A 7,987-nucleotide genomic window follows, 5' to 3' on the forward strand; every position below is an offset into this window, starting at 1 on the left:
TTGCAGTTTGTGAAGAAACTATGACATAATAACTTCTACATAATCCTCCCACCTCTGTCTCAGGTGTAATTATATGTCAAATCAAAACTATTGTATCATTTAAATGGACTTTGGCCCTTGTTTACAATCTAGTTGCTAGGTAACAATTGTAGCATTATTATGTAATTCATATTTGCTGGCCAAATGGAGAAGTTTGTCCATTGGACTATAGCTTCTTTGGAACCATTCCCATTGTTTTACTGAACAGCGTCGTCTTCACCCTCTAAAGATCGATGACATCACATTCGAGCTTCACATGGAACGCTCGTGGAGTTGGCTCACTAAGAACAATGTCCTGAATCACCTCGATAATAAAACACAAAACGGTTTAAAAACAACAATTCAACTACTGTTCTTCCTCCTACTAAAAAAATGCATCTGCATAAACAATAATAATTTAAGCACCACAAAACCACTTCAGATCCAGAAGGCCCTTTAATAATCCTTAACATAATATTCATAACATAATATATATTATTGGAAACATTTATGGTCCAAACTTTGATGACCCTCCTTTTTTTTCAAATTCTCTTCTCTTTCTCTGTCCAGTGACGACAGGGGCAGGTTATAACGTCCTGAGTTTGGTCGTGGTGACAACAGCCACTCCCACTCGTCTAATGTCCACCAAACCGACTCCCGCATTGACCTCTTTCTAACAAGTCATTCAATCATACCAAATATCAGAGAAAATGTACCCCATCAATATAAACGACCACTCACCGGTAACTCTCACGTGGAACCCACCTGCAATACAGAAGCACCCCACCAGGTGGCGTTTCAACACGTCTCTTTTAAAGGATCCAGAGTGCGACAGCTCCATCCTTGAAATATCAGCTTCATTGCTCTGGGAAGCATGGAAAGTATTACTGCGGGGAAGGATTTAATAATCAGTCTATAAAAAAAAAAAAAAAAAAAAGTCCAAAACCTTAATAATTAGATATTTTACAGGCAAATAGTTCATCAGAAACAATCCATAAAATAGAACTAAGAAAAAAATAGTGCTTGCTCAGTGAAATAATGACCAAAAGAAACCAATTCCTTATTCACAGATTTTGCCACGAGACATTTCATCACAGCAATAAATCCATGAAATATTTGGCTAATCCAATTAAAAGAAATAAAGAAAAAACAGCTATAACTATTATGAAAAGAATCATGGACCGGCCTCCTGCTGGTGCCAGAGTCAGGACTAAACATGGACCGGCCTCCTGCTGGTGCCAGAGTCAGGACTAAACATGGACCGGCCTCCTGCTGGTGCCAGAGTCAGGACTAAACATGGACCGGCCTCCTGCTGGTGCCAGAGTCAGGACTAAACATGGACCGGCCTCCTGCTGGTGCCAGAGTCAGGACTAAACATGGACCGGCCTCCTGCTGGTGCCAGAGTCAGGACTAAACATGGGCCGGCCTCCTGCTGGTGCCAGAGTCAGGACTAAACATGGACCGGCCTCCTGCTGGTGCCAGAGTCAGGACTAAACATGGACCGGCCTCCTGCTGGTGCCAGAGTCAGGACTAAACATGGGCCGGCCTCCTGCTGGTGCCAGAGTCAGGACTAAACATGGACCGGCCTCCTGCTGGTGCCAGAGTCAGGACTAAACATGGACCGGCCTCCTGCTGGTGCCAGAGTCAGGACTAAACATGGACCGGCCTCCTGCTGGTGCCAGAGTCAGGACTAAACATGGACCGGCCTCCTGCTGGTGCCAGAGTCAGGACTAAACATGGACCGGCCTCCTGCTGGTGTAGTAGAGTCAGAGGGAAAGAAACTGTTCTTGTGGCGGGAGGTTCAGGTCCGGATTGACCTTAGCCTCCTGCCTGAGGGGAGTGGCCTCCTGCCTGAGGGGAGTGGCTCAAATAGTTTGTGTCCAGTGTGAGAAGGGTCGGCTTCTCAGCAGAAGGCGCTATAGTCTTTTTGTTCCTCGCTGTGGCTCCAGCGTACCACGCGGTGATGGAGGAGGTGATGGAGGAGGTGATGGAGGAGGTGATGGAGGAGGTGATGGAGGAGGTGATGGAGGAGGTGAGGATGGACTCAATGATGGTCGTGTAGAACTGCACCATCATCTCCTCTGTCAGCTTGTCCTTCCTCAGCTGCCGCAGGAAGTACATCAAGAAGGCCCATCAGAGGGCCTTCTTGATGAGGAGCTGATGGTGGGCCCCCACTTGAGGTCCTGGGTGATAGTGGGCCCCCACTTGAGGTCCTGGGTGATAGTGTGGGCTTCTCCTGTATTGGGAAGCGTTGGAGAGTGGGATCGATTAGATGCATGTTCAATAGGGCGTCATCCTTCACTGTTAGAGGAAGAGGTGAAAAGACCTAAATCTGTTCCTCAATTCACCCCTCAAAAGGAAGGTGAAGAAAGGGGTCAGTGCCCCCTGGTGGAATAGAGCATGTACTGAGGCTGTGAAGGAAAGGAATAGAACTTACAAGGTATTCATACTTACAAGGTATTCATACTCTACAGAACAGAACTCAGTTCAGTACAAAAGACTGAGAGCTGTGACTTGTAAAACAATAAAGACGGCTGAACGAGAAAGCTGGAGGAAGAACTGCAGTAAACTGGGGGTGGAAACATCTGAGGCAGAAATAAGTTCAGCTGTGCCACGTATGGCAGGTGTCTGCAGGTGAAGAGCAGGTGTCGGCAGGTGAAGAGTAGGTGTTGGCAGGTGAAGAGCAGGTCTCGGCAGGTGAAGAATAGGTGTCGGCAGGTGAAGAGTAGTTCCTATTTTGAGAGAAAGAGGTAGAGGCCTTGAATGACAGCCAGAAAACAAATATGTCGGCTAGAAAGTCCATTGTGGTAATAATACTGGGGAAGAGGGAATCAGCAACAGGAATAAAACTGTGATAAGTCAGGAATTCAATCGTTTGTGTTGATAATTCTGGGAATACTGTAATACGAGGCCATATGTTCAACTGGATTTGAGTTTTTTTTGTATAATCGAAGGATCCAAGTGAGAGTGGCAAGTGCGTTGTCTGAGGTTTTAAAGGTGCGCCTCAGGGAAGTGTCATAAGTCCTATGCTTTTTAACACAACCATCAATGATGTCATGGAGGATTTGGGCCTTCTTTATTTGCCTTACATAAATGCAGGAAGCTCTTGACAAAGTAGTTGAGTGAGCAGGAAGATGGGTCTTTAAATCGAAAGTCGAAAAAAAGCAAATTACGTTATATTTGGGATAAAGTCAAAATGGGTCCTGCAGGGTTAAGCTTGTATTCCAAAGCACTAGAGAGAGTTAAACTACTAACATTTTAGGGGTTGACTTTATGAGAGTCTGACATGGAAAACCCACATTGAGAAGACTGTACGTACATGTGATGAGATGGTAAGTGTCATGAGATGGTAAGTGTCATAAGATGGTAAGTGTCGGACCACAACCGTGTACATCTGAGGCCTGTGTATGAACCCATCGTGCGCAGGCAGCCTGTGGTGTCCCGTGAGGTGAGGTTGTGGTCTGCTGAGAGCTCTGAGGCTCTGAGGGACTGCTTCAGCACCACTGTCTGGACTGAGCTCTATGGCCCACATGGGGAGGACATCAACACCATCACAGAGTGCATCACGGACTACATCAACTTCTGTTTTGAGAACATTGTTCCCTCCCGGACGGTGCAGTGTTTTCCAAACAACAAGCCATGGATTAACCGTGAACTGAAGGCTCTGCTGAAGGAGAAGAAGAGAGCCTTCAGGTCAGGGAACAAGGAGGAGCTGAGGACTGTGCAGAAGGAGCTGAGGAGGAAGATCAGGCAGAAGAATATTCAGGGAGTGTGGAGAAGCCTGAAAACCATCTCGGGCTTCAAAATCCCCCCTGCCCAGACAGAGGGGGCTCTACAGTGGGTGATTGATTTAAATGCTCACTTCTTGAGATTTGATCGGTCACCCGCCCCTCCCCCCGCACAGCTGCATGCTCCCTCTTCCACAGCCGGACAATGCCCTGCATCTGTTCCTCTTCACTTCTGTGCCCGAGACCATCAGCTCCCCACTTCGCCTGGCCTCACCCATCCCCCCAGCACACGGTCCCCCTGCCAACCACTGACTGTCACAGCAGCACAGGTGAGGAGTGAGCTGAAGAGGATTAAAATGAGGAAGGCACCAGGACCTGACGGCATCAGCCCCAGGCTCCTTAAGTCCTGCGCAGATGAACTTTGTGGAGTTATGAAGCATGTCTTCAACATGAGCCTGAAGCTGAGGGTGGTACCACAGGTCTGGAAGACCTCCTGTCTGGCACCTGTGCCCAAGACACCGCGCCCCAAAGACCTCAACAGCTTCAGGCCAGTGGCTCTCACGTCCTGATGAAGACACTGGAGCGGCTGGTCCTGGACCACCTCCGCTCCACCGTGAGCTCAGCCATGGACCCGCTGCAGTTTGCATACCGGTCTGGCATCGGAGTGGAGGACGAGTCATCTCCCTGCTGCACCGCTCTCTCCCTCACCTGGAAAAGCCTGGCAGCTCTGTGAGATAAGATAAGATATTCCTTTATTGTCCCACATGGGAATTTTTTTTTCGATCTTTCCAGCGCCTTCAACACCATCAGCTCCTGAGGGACAAGCTGGAGACGGCTGGTGTGGAGTATGACCTGGCAGAGTGGATCCTGGACTACCTCACAGACCGACCCCAGTTTGTGAGAGCACGGAACTGTGTGTCTGACACTCGGACCTGCAGTGTGGGGGCGCCCCAGGGCACCGTCCTTGCGCCCTTTCTCTTCACCCTTTACACTGCAGACTTCAGACATGACACGGACAGCTGTGTCCTGCAGAAGTTCTCTGATGACTCTGCCATCATCGGACTCATCACGGACGACGATGATGCGGAGTACAGGGGACTGGAGCCGGACTTTGTGGACTGGTGTCAGGGGAACCACCTTCTCATCAACGCGGGGAAGACCAAGGAGATGGTGGTGGATTTCCACAGATGCCACCCCACTGCCCCCTCACCAGTGAACATCCAGGGACGGGACATTGAGAGAGTGACTCATACAAGTACCTGGGTGTTCATCTGAACCACAAACTGGACTGGACTCATAACACAGACGCACTGTACAGGAAGAGCCAGAGTCGGCTCTATTTCCTGAGGAGACTCAGGTCTTTTGGAGTGACAGGGCCACTCCTGAAGACCTTCTACGACTCTGTGGTGGCATCAGCTACTTTAGGTGTGGCCTGCTGGAGCAGCAGCATCACAGAGAGGGAGAGGAAGAGGCTGGACAAAGTCATCAAGAAGTCCAACTCTGTCCTGGGCTGTGCTCTGGACTCGGTACAGGAGGTGGGGGACAGGAGGGTCCTGGCTAGATTCACATCTATGCTGGACCATAAGTGTCGCCCCCTGCAGGACACTCTGTCCCCTGCAGGACACTCTGTCCCCTGCAGGACACTCTGTCCGCTCTGGAGAGCAGCTTCAGTGAGAGACTGATCCACCCTCGCTGTGTGAAGGAGAGGTTTCGTAGGTCTTTCCTTCCTGCTGCTGTCAGACTTTATAACAAACACTGTTAGTCCTGAACACTCACAATACTGACCTAACCATGTGCAATTCTGTCATATGTGCAATTACTGTTGTGATTCATGTGCAATTACTGTGAAATTCATCTGCCGTTGTGACACATATTCATGTGCAATTACTGTCATGACCACATGCAATGGTATTTATGTATTTATTTATTCATTATTTATTTTTAACTTTATTATTTTTCCCCTCCATCCCTTGTTGGGTAATGGGAGGTTTTGTCTATGGGAGTTTTTGTTTATAGGAGATCTTCTACTGAAAGTGTTTTTCAAACTTCCTATAAGTGATCTGTTCTTTTCCTCTGTATCTTCCTGCGTTGCATCAATGAAATTTCCCCATGTGGGACAATAAAGGATTATCTTATCTTATGTCATATGTAAGTTTCATAAGATGGTAAGTGTCATAAGATGGTAAGTGTCCTAAGATGGTAAGTGTCATAAGATGGTAAGTGTCATGAGATGGTAAGTGTCATGAGATGATAAGTGTCATGAGATGGTAAGTGTCATAAGATGGTAAGTGTCATGAGATGGTAAGTGTCCTAAGATGGTAAGTGTCATAAGATGGTAAGTGTCATGAGATGGTAAGTGTCATGAGATGATAAGTGTCATGAGATGGTAAGTGTCATGAGATGGTAAGTGTCATAAGATGGTAAGTGTCATAAGATGGTAAGTGTCATAAGATGGTAAGTGTCATGAGATGGTAAGTGTCATAAGATGGTAAGTGTCATAAGATGGTAAGTGTCATAAGATGGTAAGTATCATAAGATGGTAAGTGTCATAAGATGGTAAGTATCATAAGATGGTAAGTGTCATAAGATGGTAAGTGTCAAGAGATGGTAAGTGTCATGAGATGGTAGGTGTCATAAGATGGGTAAGTGTCATGAGATGGTGTCATAAGATGGTAAGTATCATAAGATGGTAAGTGTCATGAGATGGCAAGGGTCATGAGATGGTAAGTGTCATGAGATGGTGTCATAAGATGGTAAGTGTCATGAGATGGTAAGTATCATAAGATGGTAAGTGTCATAAGATGGTAAGTATCATAAGATGGTAAGTGTCATAAGATGGTAAGTGTCATGAGATGGTAAGTGTCATGAGATGGTAACTGTCATGAGATGGTAAGTGTCATAAGATGGTAAGTGTCATGAGATGGTAAGTGTCATGAGATGGTAAGTGTCATAAGATGGTAAGTGTCATGAGATGGTAAGTGTCATGAGATGGTAAGTGTCATAAGATGGTAAGTGTCATGAGATGGTAAGTGTCATAAGATGGTAAGTGTCATAAGATGGTAAGTGTCATGAGATGGTAAGTGTCATGAGATGGTAAGTGTCATAAGATGGTAAGTGTCATGAGATGGTAAGTGTCATAAGATGGTAAGTGTCATCAGATGGTAAGTGTCATAAGATGGTAAGTGTCATGAGATGGTAAGTGTCATGAGATGGTAAGTGTCATGAGATGGTAAGTGTCATGAGATGGTAAGTGTCATGAGATGGTAAGTGTCATGAGATGGTAAGTGTCATGAGATGGTAAGTGTCATGAGATGGTAAGTGCCAATGCCCCGAGGGTCTGTTGCGGGGCCATTAGGACCACTCTCTCTGTGGAGTGTGGAGCCCTTGAGACTGAGGCCAGAAAAGTGAACCCTTCAGTTTGCTGGAAGAAACAGAGCCAGGAACGGAAAAAACATGAACAAGCTTTTCTTTCTTTTGTGTGTTTGTTTTGTGTTTGTTTTTGGTTATTCTATGTTTAAAACATAAATAATAAAATAAGAAGAAGTGTATTTAACCAGTGCACTATTTTTGAGGGTAGGCTAAGGGATACGTCTCCTGAAGTCGGCATGGAGGTATTTCTTAGAGAGGTGGGGCCCTCTGTGGCTGCTCCAGGACCCAGACTGGTCTCATAGAGAATGACTCTCGGATGAGATCAAACGGAATCTTCTTCTTCTCAGAGAGAAGAGCAAGGGAAACCTTGCAGACCTGGTCAGTCATGTGATCAGTGAGTATGAAGGATACTTACATATTATATTATATCAGCCATAGAGCTGCATGTGTAGTGCACGTTCATGAGGATGGCTTGAGTTACCAGCTTCCAAATAATGTGTCTGTATTTACTACAGAAGTCATGGCCTTACTGTGGGTGGGCAAAATCAGACCCTCGCAGGCTGGTATGTTCTGATGGCTGAGCAGGAGTGCCATGCGCTTGGCCCCAGCTGATTAAGGAAGTCCGTATTGCACTCAAAAAGCTGAAAGCACAGGGTTCCAGCCCGTCTTAAGGTGTCAAGCAACGAGGCTGAAGACACAACCACCAAACAGGCTCTAAAATAAGATTTTATCAGTGTAATACCAACAATAGGGTTCTCTGTGTCCTGTGTTCTCCAGAAGATCACAGGTAAATGGCAGAGAGAGAGAGACATTACTATTCTATTCAAAAGAGTGTTAAGGACGGAGACACCAGCTGAAGAGGCAGAGCAGGT

Source organism: Eucyclogobius newberryi, unplaced genomic scaffold (assembly GCF_026437365.1).
Source record: "Eucyclogobius newberryi isolate DKJ021-1_F unplaced genomic scaffold, fEucNew1.0.hap1 SCAF_2, whole genome shotgun sequence".
In the NCBI taxonomy this organism is placed as follows: domain Eukaryota; kingdom Metazoa; phylum Chordata; class Actinopteri; order Gobiiformes; family Gobiidae; genus Eucyclogobius; species Eucyclogobius newberryi.